Source organism: Trichechus manatus, unplaced genomic scaffold (genome assembly GCF_000243295.1).
Source record: "Trichechus manatus latirostris isolate Lorelei unplaced genomic scaffold, TriManLat1.0 scaffold00192, whole genome shotgun sequence".
NCBI classification, from domain to species: domain Eukaryota; kingdom Metazoa; phylum Chordata; class Mammalia; order Sirenia; family Trichechidae; genus Trichechus; species Trichechus manatus.
Genome location: NW_004444128.1, coordinates 2884545 through 2896583, shown reverse-complemented (window position 1 = coordinate 2896583; position 12039 = coordinate 2884545). Strand labels below are relative to the sequence as shown.

The window sequence follows — 12039 nt, the reverse complement described above, 5'->3', positions numbered from 1 at the left end:
TCCATTTATCATGATGTTGCTTATTGGTCCATTTGTGAGGATTTTTGTTTTCTTTATGTTGAGGTGTAATCCATACTGAAGGTGTGGTCTTTGATCTTCATTAGTAAGTGCTTCAAGTTCTCTTCACTTTCAGCAAGCAAGGTTGTGTCAGATACCTTTGTTTCCCTTTATTTCTAGTTTCCCGGCTACATTCCAGGTTGTTGAATTTGCCTGAAATCTGAGCATACAAGGTTTGGGTTCTTATAGCAAATTGATTGTATTATCAAGATAAACTTGTTTCCCCAAAGCTGGAAACCATCATGGGTCAATGGCTTACATATTTTTGTTATTTTTTCTTTAATACATCTTAATGTTCTCAGAGAGATTTGTCTACTAATAAATAAACTACCAATAGATAAAGTACCAATAATAAGAATTTCTGACTGAGTTCACAGGGGAGGATTAAAATTAAATCCAATAACAATTGCAATATACCAACATTTTTCGCTTCTGCCTTATAACAACTGGGGATTCAGTGATTAAAAAATAAAGCATATCTTTTCCAAAATTTCTCAGAAAAATAGAAAATGAGACAAGTTTACTTTCTCATATTTTCCATACAAACCTGGTATTGTGTTCTTCCTAGTAATCCAATATTAGGGTATTATTAGGATGAGATTGTTCTCTCTGTAAATGTAGTTGGAACACATATTGGAAGTCTGTAGGTGTTTCAAAAGGGAATACTACAAAGTGAAAATTCATAATCTTTGATTATAAATTACATAGTATCATTCATTAGAGCACAAAGGCTTTCTTTTCATTATGGAAACACAGGGATTTAATACAGACAGAAAGTAATTTTGATGCCCCCAAAATATAATGCACTATGAATAAAGCCTCATTCCCCTCATAACAGAAAAATAATATACAATCTGTCCTGTGTCTTTATAAATAAAAACCCACTCATAGGCATCTGTCCAAGCAGACCAAACAGTACAGAAATGAAAATACTGTATTTATTTCCTTGAATTTCTTGATGTTTGGACCAGCATGTGTTTATCTTTAATTTACAACCTTTTCGATTGAAAGTTGTCCCCACAGGGAAGGGTGAGCTCTATTCTGAGTAGGCAGAATACTGCCTTAACAGCATGACCCAAAGTCTCAATTTTTCTTTATGTTAAAAAAAATTACAAGTAAACAAAATGTCATGGTAATAAATAACAGGCTATATAATTGTGTTTTAGATGGAAATTTGGACCCATCTAATCTACTTCCTCACTCTCCCCCCTCCCCACCCCAAAAATGATACTGTCTTCCCAACCAGAGGCACCTGTTATGCAGTGATGGTTGCCACAGCAATAGCAACACACCGGAGTGATCAAAGCATGTTCAAGTCTTAATTCCCTTTTACTAATTGTGGGTCTTTTATTCTTTCTAAGTATTAGTCTTCTCATCTTTAAGATGTGTCTAATAATGTGAGAATTGAATGTGTATATGAAAGTGCTTTGTAAACCTCAATTCATGAAGCTGAGGTCTTGTCTCAATCATATTTGCTTTCTTTAATAAAAATTCCTTAACCATGCTCTTTTTTTTTCTACACTGTCTGTACTATACTATCCCATTGCCCAATTATTAATTAAATAACAAGGAATTATAGTTTAGGTGACATCAAATAGCACAATTTCATCATAAAAAAGGAGAGGAGTGCTCTTCCCTCTTTATATTTCAATATTTTAATCAAATAACCTCATCTTTATTATTAACAATTTGGAAATTATAGAAATTTACAAATTAGAAAGTGAAAATCTCTTGTAAAGTGAAGACCACTGGAAACATTTTAGATATTTATTTTAAAGAGATGTGCTTTTTACAGATACGTGATTTTACTTTGCAAGTTATTTTAGAATTTACTTTTGGAATATAATAATATATTTATTCATTCAACATACAAACATTTATTGAACATCAGTAAGTGCCAAGTAATGTTCTAGGCCCTGGGCTCTAGCAATAAATAACATAGACAAAGTATATATGGGAATTCTTTCTATTTCCATATATAGAGATCTGTCTCCATAATATATAACACACCATAATGTATATGTGCAACCCTCACTTATGGGCATTTGAGCTGCTTCCAAAGTTTCACAATTAGAAAAAAAAAAGTAACAAGAAATTCTCATTATATACATCTTTGTGCGCTTGTGCAAATGTTCATTAAGTGAAATTGCTAGGTCAAAATTATTAATATTTCTTATTTTTCTAGTTACTGCCAAATTGTCTTTTAGGAAATTGTGTTAATTTAAACTCCCAGAAACAATGAATGTTTCATCATATGACACAAATAATATAAGAATAATCTGATAGATGAACAGTGAGCCCTATGATTAAATTTTCATATCTTTATTAATAATATTGAGCATTTGAGATTATTTACCTTTTGCTCATTGATATTTAAGCATTTTTTATATTATGGATATTAGTCCTTTGATTTCTAACTATGTTGAAATTATTTTTTTCCAAAGTCGTTGCCCGTCAGTTTACATTGTTTAAGGTAGACTGATATGTGATTTTTATTTTGATTATTTAAATTTATCAGTGCCTTTTTAATGACTTACAAATCTTGTCATGTTTTAGGCACTTCGTGATGCAGTGGTTAAGAGCTCAGGCTGTTAGCCAAAAGGTCAGCAGTTCAAATCCACCAGCTTCTCCTTGGAAGCCCTATGGGCAGTTCTACTCTGTCCTATAGGGTCGCTATGAGTTAGAATCGACTCGATGACAACGAGTTTTTTGGTTTACTCCAAATTTATAAAAAAACATTCACTTTCTTCTACTACTTCTTCATTTTCATTTTTTACTTTTAAATATTTGACCCACTCTGAATGTTGTATAAGGAGTGAAGGTAGCATCTAGCCTTACTTGTTTCAATTACTTCTAATTGTTCCATAGCCGTTTAGTTAATAGCTATTTTTTCTACTGATTTAAGATACCATCATTATTATACATTACATTCATATATATATATTTGGGTTTATTTGGGGGTTCTCTCTTTTGTTCCATTGATCTGTATATTCTTTGGTTAGTGCCATACTCTATTAACCACTATATGTCTTATATTTGTTAGGTTTATTAAGCCCTCATTACATTTCAGACTTATCTATGCATTATTGTATATTTATTCTTCTAAAGCTATTTGAAAATAATTTTGTTGGCATTTTTATGGCGGTGGCATTTCATTTCTAGGTTAATGTAGGGAATATTGACATTACAATGTTGAATCATCTGAAATGAATGAAATACATCTGCCTATTCAAGTCTACATTAATTTATTATTATTAAAACCTCTATATAGCTATTAAATTTGTTCTCAAGATTTTTATGGTTTTATTGTCATGGTAAGTAGTAGTATTGCCATTAAATTTTATTTGAGTCATTGTTTTGAATGTTAAAAACAAAGTTTAATAAGTTCTATTATTTTGGGTTTTCTAGTTATAAAATTCTATTGACTTCAAAATAATTATATTGTCTTCTTTATTTAAATAGTCATAGTACTATTACCTAATTATATTTGTTTGTAAGTCTAGAATAATCTTAAATAGCACTGATAATTAAAAGTCTTAATTTTATTTGCATTACTTTTAGAATATCACCATTAAGTCTAAATATGATATTGACTTGTAGTATTTTATATGTGTGTATAGTGTGTGTGTAGGTATATGTATGTACATATAAATATATAAATATAAATTCATATTTAGTTAACAAAGTATTACTTAAACCTCATTTAGTAGGACTTTTTTTGAGAAAAGACATTTTGTTTTATTTTATTTTAGCATCTATTAAGGGGATCATATATGGTCTTTCTCCACTCATATATTACAATAGTGAATTATGATTACTGATATCCTATAAGTGTAACATCTTTGCTTTTCAAGAAGAAACCACTCTTGGTCATAATAAAGTATTATTATGATATATTGCCAGATTTTTTTTAAGGTTTTAAAAAAAATTTTTTTTTATTATAGTAGTGAAATTGTGTACAGTGTTCTCATTTGAGTCATTTCCTTTCTCAGGAGTTTGTATTAGTGTTACTCTGGCTTGTAGAATAATTAAGAATCTTCCTTTATCTTGCTGTATTCCAAAACACCTTAAATAACATCAGAATTATGTGTTCTTTTAAGGATAAAGGGATTTAATTGTAAATCTATGTATGTTGGCACTATTTTAGGAAGTAGCTTCGACAACATTCTTCATATCCTCTATGATTATTGACCTATTTAGAATTTTTATCACTTCTTAAGTCAATTTTGGTAGTTTATGTTTTCCTAGAAAAATCATTCATTTTATCAAGGTTTTCAAACATTTAATTTCCTCTATAGCTGTGATCCTTTCCTCTTTATCAACCTACAATCAGTATTTGTACTTTCTCTGTGTTTTTCTAGATGAGGCTAGCTAGTGGTGTATTTATTTTATTAAGTTTTTTTTAAGTAAAAGTTTAAAAAAACTCTATAGTTATTTATTCCTAACTTTTTAATTTTTGTTTTTAAGTTTTACTTTTCTTTTTCTCTGTTTTCTATCAAGTCATTCATTAAGAAATTGGTCTCTAGATACTTATTTATTCCAAATAACTTCTATTATCTTCTGCCTGACAATGAGTGAGGCAGCAAGGTTTGGGAATCAGGGGAAAAAGTGAGTCCCAGGAATTCTTGCTGCTTTTGTAGTTATTATTTTCATCCGTATTGAAGGAAAAGAATTTTAGAGGGAATTTTCTAGAGGGGAATCTGATCCCCAGACAACTGCATCCCCATCAAAAGAAGGACATCAGTGAACTTTTCAGAATTTCAGCCACCACCTTCTTGTCAACTCTCCGGCTCTCTTAATGTTGAGAGTCTTCTTTGAGCTGCCTCTGGACTGCATTTTTTATCTCTGTGGTAAGAGATTCACAGAACTTTGCTAGTTTCTGTGCTACTTCATTGTAAGCCTGCATGAAGCGCACCTCTTCATCATTTAGCTCTGAGGGTCCTCCCTGTTAGCTATAGTTTCAACCCGTTGCCCTCGAGTCGATTCTGACTCATAGCAACCCTATAGGACAGAGTAGAACTGCTGCATAGAGTTTCCAAGGAGCACCTGGTGGATTCAAACTGCCAACCTTTTGGTTAGCGGCCATAGCTCTTAACCACTACGCCACCAGGGTTTTCATTAGCTATAGTTTGGGCATGACATGTATATGGGCAAATAAAATATAAGCCAAAAAAAAAAAAAAAAAAAAAAAACACATGAATCTCCAGGAATATATTAAGTTGATATTATTCACATTGCCTTTCTGAAAATCAGATATCCCGGTTGTTGTTTTTTTTTTTTTTTTAGTGAAGAACTAATTTCCCTTTTCTGAAATCTTACTAGCTGTGGGAAACTTGGGCGAATCATTTAACCTCTTAATACCTCAGTTTCCTCATCTTAAGGTGGAGGTAATAATAGTATCTACCTCATAAGGATATTATGAGGATCAGGTAATTAGAAGAGTTACTATGATTAAAGTGCTTATAAGAGTGTCTGGCATATAGGGAGCTCTGCTTACCTGTCCGTTTCAGAACACAAGAGATAATTGTGAATGGCAGCAGGGCAGCATGATTACAGAAGGATTATTGCTGGCTCTTCTCCTTCCAATTCTGACACATTCTAGAGGCAGGGATTATTGAGGAGAGGAGCCCAGAAACAGCAATCACGGCAAAGTTTAAGAAGCTTGCTCTTGATCTGTGGGCGGTTACATCTGAAGTAAGCTGATTATGTTATAGCTGGCAGTTCATGACACGTGAGGATCATAGACTCCAGGGTTGACAGGGAAAAGACTTGTTCTTGAGATTTTATTGATAAATAAAAAGTGGAAATTTATTGACTCACTTTGACAATACCGTGCTACTTTCCCCTTCCCTAAGTCTGTTGTTCACAAACACATGGAGAGCTCCGGGCTAACCTTACTAGTGAGCAAATCAGCAAAAGAGCCTCAAGCCCAGATGGCTTGGGAGAGAGAATGAGCCTTATTAGGAAGAATTCTGATCAAGGAATCCTGGGGTATTGAGCCTAGAAGGAAATAGTTCCCACCACTTTTGCTGCAGCTATTCTTTAGAAAAAGAAAAAAAAAGTTTTGAATTTAAAATTGCATAATATCTATTAAATAATAGATAAGACAGGAAATGCCATGACTCGCTTTTCAAATTTTCCATTTGATGAGAAGAGAGAGAGAGGAAATTATCACATGGTTTGCTCAAATGTGGAGCAGAAGTTTTTCTATTCACAACAATAGGTCAGCTGCATATCTCAGTACTGATCTGGGAAACAGACACCCATTCCTGACTAATTATAAATCAAAATTTATTCTTTAAAAAGAGAGAGTAATGTAGTGGTCCTGAGAAAGCAACTGAATATTCTTAGAAAAATACTATATAAACATATTATTTTGTAAGCTACTTCACATGCCTGCAGCATTAGAGAATTCCATAAAATATGCAATTGCAGTATGCAAATAAATCCATAGTATCTTATAGTTTAGGCTACAAATTATCTAGTGTATTAAACTCTCTGCGGTTATCACTGTATCCTGTATCTTTCCGTCAACCCTCCCTTCTTCCCTACCCATCCCTAACATCCTGAGCTTCTAGTAACCACCAGCCTTTTATACCCATGTAAGAATAGAGCCATTTTTCCTATGGCTTAATTTTGTGTTGGATCCTGATTCAGAGAACACTGTAAGGAAACAATGTAGGATGGAGAAAGAGAAGTGGAGGTGAGATATTGCTCTGGTCAGATGGGTCTTCCTGATAACTTGACAGCACCTAGGCTTGTTCCTGCCTCTGTTCTTCATCGTGTTCATTTATTTCAGAGGATTGAATATGTGGGTATTGAAATCCCACCTTTCAATGATTTCTATCCTTCCCATTGGACTAAATGAACTGCAGAAGTCCATCCAGACTTTTAACTTTGTGATTCAGCTGAAGCCCACAATGATCTTATTCCTTTTTATATTCCTGTTTTACTTCCTTAATCACCTAATGCTTATACTGTCTTCCATAAACTTTAATGTGCCTTTGTTATTCATGTCTGCCAAGACAGATTGTAAGCTCCTCGTGGGCAGAAATCTGATATCTTGTACTTATTTTTGGTGGTGGTGGTGGTGTTTCGTATTACTGCCTATTCTTACTCCACCCCACCCTCTAGCACTTATTAGAGATTTAAACTTATGGATTTAATGAGTGTTTAGCCCATTCTTGGGGAATTAAACTGAACGTGGAGTCCCTGGGTGGTGCAAATGGTTAATGCACTCATCTAGTAACTGAAAGTTTGGAGGTTCGAGTCCACCTAGAGGTATCTCAGGAGAAAGACCTGACAATCTATTTTTGAAAGATCAACCATTAAACATCCTACGGAGCACAGTTCTACCCTGACACACGCGGGGTCACCATAAGTTGGAATTGACTCTGCAGCAACTAATTTGATATATCTCTTGGGAGTCTGACTTGTTTGTTTCCTTTTCTTATGAGCAATTTAAGTAATCTAATAGTCAGTTCTTGTGATTAGAAAAATGTACTTGCTGTTGATTCTAAAGTTTTGTCTTCTCATTTTCATCACCAGGCCTTCTATCTATGTGCTTCTGTGCTAAACAACCCTTCTTTTCCCTCGGTGTTTATCTTTTGTACATAAAATTCAACTGAAAACCTTCTTCTTCTTAGTGATTATTCAGTCCATATTGAAAATGTTGAGCAATTTGATTCACTAGTTCATCTCTCTATTTCCTTAACCAATTTAAGCTTCTTTGCTCATTTGCCTGCTCCTTCCAATTTATTTTACTGCTCTGATGCTCTGCTACTTGAAACCGAAGAGATGTGATTTTATTAATCCTCCATACAAAAGGAATTATCAGTTTCAAGATGTGAAATATCTGCACAAAACCAAAATAGCACTTGTCCTTTTTCCCTCTAAAGCGTTTGGCTGGCACTTCATTTTCAGTCATTAGAATGCACATTTTTCTTATCAGTTTTGCTTTCTTTGACTCTCTAAGACTATTCAATAAATGCAGTGAATTGAGATTGCTTTAAAAATCCTATCAGGGCACAAAGCTAAAGATTCTAATGTGGATTCCTCCAAATTTACTGCGTGTTGTTTCAGTTATAAAAAATAAGAGTGATTCCCAAGCATTACAGGATGCTAAGCGTCCCTACCTCCTGCCTAACTAAATGCCAGTAGCATCCTCCAATCTTGTGACAGCAAGTGCCCCCTGCCACCACACTTGCAAACGCCCTCCTGTAGTTGGCAATTCTGCCCCCGTTTGAGAAGCATTGAAAGGAAGCAGGAGTTTAGCTGGTAAAGGGCACATTTTTAAAAATTCTAAAGTGGTAGCCAGGCCCATAATTTCAGAAATATGTAAGTGAAAGCTTGTTCCATTACCCAACTCTAGCGAATTTCATGACAGAAATACGTTAACCTTTATCTAATCAGGTAACAAAAACTTCCCTTTCTCAACCATGTTGAATAGCTGAGGCAATTTTCTGCATTAGGATATTTAACCAAATGTTAATTTGAACATTACTGGTTTGGACTCAAGATAATTTGCTGTATTTCCAAAATGAACTTTAATTTTATATTGTCTGTGATTAATGATTTTATTGAGTACATCAGGGAATTAAGAAAATAGCAAAGAAGACTTTATTTATTTTAGAAAACATTCTTGAATTCCTACCATGTACCAGGTCCTACAATAGCCATGTGGTATACACATGAGTAAAAAGACTTCTGTCCTTGTGGAGCTTACAACTTAGCAGTGAAGGCAGAATATTAACCAAATAATTATCAGATGTTTTGCTGAGAGATACAAGAAATGTATGTACAAAATGGGTGGGGAAATTTGAGGCGGGGGGTGAAAATCCATCTGTGGGGTTAAAAAGAGCTTCAAGGAAGATGTTCTATTTGAGTTATGCTTTGAGGTATGAGTAGGAGTTTGCCAGATGGAAAATGGCTTGCAGTAAGAGAAATTTCATGGGTAAAAGCACAGAGGTTTTAAAAAGCAGTAGTTTAGTGAGGCTGAGATAAAAGGAAACGAGACTTAAATTATATGTGTCAGCTCAAAGGGATGTATGATAAGAAGTATTGCTCTCTCCTATGAGAAATAAGAAGTCCTCTGAGAATTTTTATGTGACAGTGACAAGTGATTCAATTAGTTTGCATGCTTCAAATCTCTCTATATATTCATTGATCATATCTGGCCCCACTCCGTCAACACCTCTCAGTTTGTGTTGCAGATTGAACTTTTTTCATTTCATGGAAATCTGAGGGAGACAGGTGTTTCTGGATGTCATTGTTTAGATTCCCCTAACCTCCCTAGGCCTCCACATCTACAGAGAATATTGAGGAACTTTTGACAACAACCTAGAAGTTGTATTTTCTTTTGTTTTATAGTAGCTGCTAGGGTTTAAGTGTAATTTTTTAGGTCTTTAAGACATTAAGATTTTCTTAAATGGGACATTAAGATTTATAAGGCAATGTGTTTTGCTTGAAGCATCAAGGTTGCCTTGAAATTGTTGTATATGTCTGAAAGCACACCATTTTCCTGTTAAAATAATTGTACTTAAAAGTCATTTCAAGGAATTTAAGAGGAAGTCTTGAATTGAGTGGTGCAGCATAAACACTTTCAATTAATAATTACAAGACTAAATGTTATTCAAGGGGATTAATAAATGTCTAATGATGCTTTTGGATGATTCAGAATGACCCCAATTTTGCCTCCCCCCCCCAAAAAACAAAACATAGATTTCTCTATGCTTGTACTTGTAGTGCTCATTGTAATTTTCCTTAATTTTTTTTCATTTTATGATGCCTTTCTTAATTTTCATATACAAATCTCATTGTATCTTATAAGCAATTTTTGTAAACCTTTTTGGCAGTAACGTTCCTTTACATTTTAAATTAAATCTCATAGTAGGCAGAAATAAATTTAATGAAAAGGGCCAACTGAAGAGACTAAGCATTTCTATTGTTAATCACGGAAAATGCTTTACCTTCTGCCCTTTAATTAAAATCTCCATTTCTCTTATCAGTTTTTCTTTCTGCATTTTGTGCCCCAGTGAATATCCAGAAATATAGCTGATACAGGTGGTGTAATTGGAAGAACAGGAATAGGGAATAAATTCAAAAGAAAGATATACCCTACCCACATAATTTGAGCTCAGGAGACCCTATTCTCTATGCATATGAGTCTACCATGTGTATATACTATATAAATAAGAGTGTTTGTAACCTGTATTTTAACTACTACAGAAAGCTCTTGGAAGCTCAGGTTCCTTTTGCCAACAGCAAATTGCCAATGACCAAGGTTATGTCTCCAGTGACTATTTTAGCAATAACTAAGATGCCAATGTAGTCATTGCTAAGGTCCAGACCCTGCATGGCTGAGCTGCCCGATTGTATCTCACTCTGTAGTGACGGTAATGATGCACTCAGCAGGGCTGCTCTAAGTTTTTTGATATTTAACTAACCTGAAAAATAGCTTCAGGCATGACTGAACAAGCCACTCCCTTCTAGAAGCCAGGCTCTTTTGAGGATCACTGATAATGAAAGAGCAAACTTTCAGTAAAATTGACCATTAGGGGAGAAACAACCCATCCTGTTCTTGGACAAAGAACGGTTCTTATGTACTAGAGATGGGGGCAACACTTTTCTTACCTTTCCTTGTTCCCTGAATTTTCATTTCTGAAATGTAGGGAAGGAATTGTGGAATTTCAGTCTTTTGTAGACTTTTGGATATGTATCCATTGAAAATAACAATGAATGTATTATTCTACATAAATTCCTTAGGATTGATTATTATAACACTTTATATGCTTGTTAATATTAACATCATCAAGCTTTTGTATGATGTTCTTAAAAGAGGCTCAAGGACATGAGTGCTACTACGAAAGGAAGTGGAAAAAAATCACGATTATTTTAATGGGTCATTGAAAAATGCTTGCTTTTCAAAGCAAGGCTGTAATTCTTTAATCAAAGTCTGGGGCAATGAAAAAAAATGACATTATCTCACTACATCACTTATCTTGGATTCAAATATGAAAAATGGCCTCATGAAAAAAAGATGCCTCAATTCTGATTTGATGAGATGGGCAGAATTAAAAATATTTAATTCCCTACTCTGTCATTGACTGGTTATCTTGGAAAGGCATCTTTCTTTGTCTCACCTATAGTATACCTGTTGCCGTTGAGTCGATTCTGACTCATGGCAATCATACAGGACAGAGTAGAACTGCCCCATAGGGTTTCCAAGGAGCAGCTGGTGGATTCAAACTGCTGACATTTTGGTTAGCAGCCGAGCTCTTAGAGACAAGCACATTTTATAATCTTTAGCTATGTCTTTTTAAAGAGATAGGTATTTCTAAATTATTACAGATGCTATAAAACTAAAAGCATATTTAAAAAATCAGAAGAGTCCACGGAGAGATACTGAGCAGTGTTCTCAGTAAATTTGTGATTGATTTGTCTTTAAGCTTTGGGGAAAGTCCATAAGACCAGGGTTCAGGAATCAGGCAGGGCTGCAGTTGTACCTCAGTCACTGGTTACTTTGATTTTAAGTGTCAAAGTGATTTTGCGCACATATCTTAACTTTTCTGAAGCTGATTTTCTTTATCTATAAAGTGACGATAATATCTATCTTACAGGATTTTTATAAGAAGAAACTTGATCATATATGTAAACACTTAGCAGCAAAGGGTTTGGCACTCGGTAGTAATAGTAGCTATATGTCTTGAGGAATTTTATTTCTATTTCCTTAAAGTGAATAATTCATGAAATGAACAGAAAAAATCTCTCACATCTAGCTTCTTGTGTAGAACTTGACAAATTATTCAGATGTGAGTGATTTACTTTGCATAAATTCTCTAGAAATTCTTCCTCTTATCTCATGGGACCCAAGATGTACTAGGATATTTCTTAAAGTAATGGGGAAAATATCAATTTTGTCTTTATATAAAGCTTGATTATGTCTACTTTATCTCTGTTTAAATGATCAAAATCTTAAAAGGT

The 12039-nt window shown here is 34.0% G+C and overlaps 1 protein-coding gene across 1 annotated transcript in view; it reads left to right on the top strand.

Annotated features, from left to right (window-relative positions):
• LINGO2 (leucine rich repeat and Ig domain containing 2) overlaps positions 1-12039 on the top strand; it is a 348198-nt gene that overhangs the window by 137172 nt on the left and 198987 nt on the right. The window lies entirely within an intron of this gene.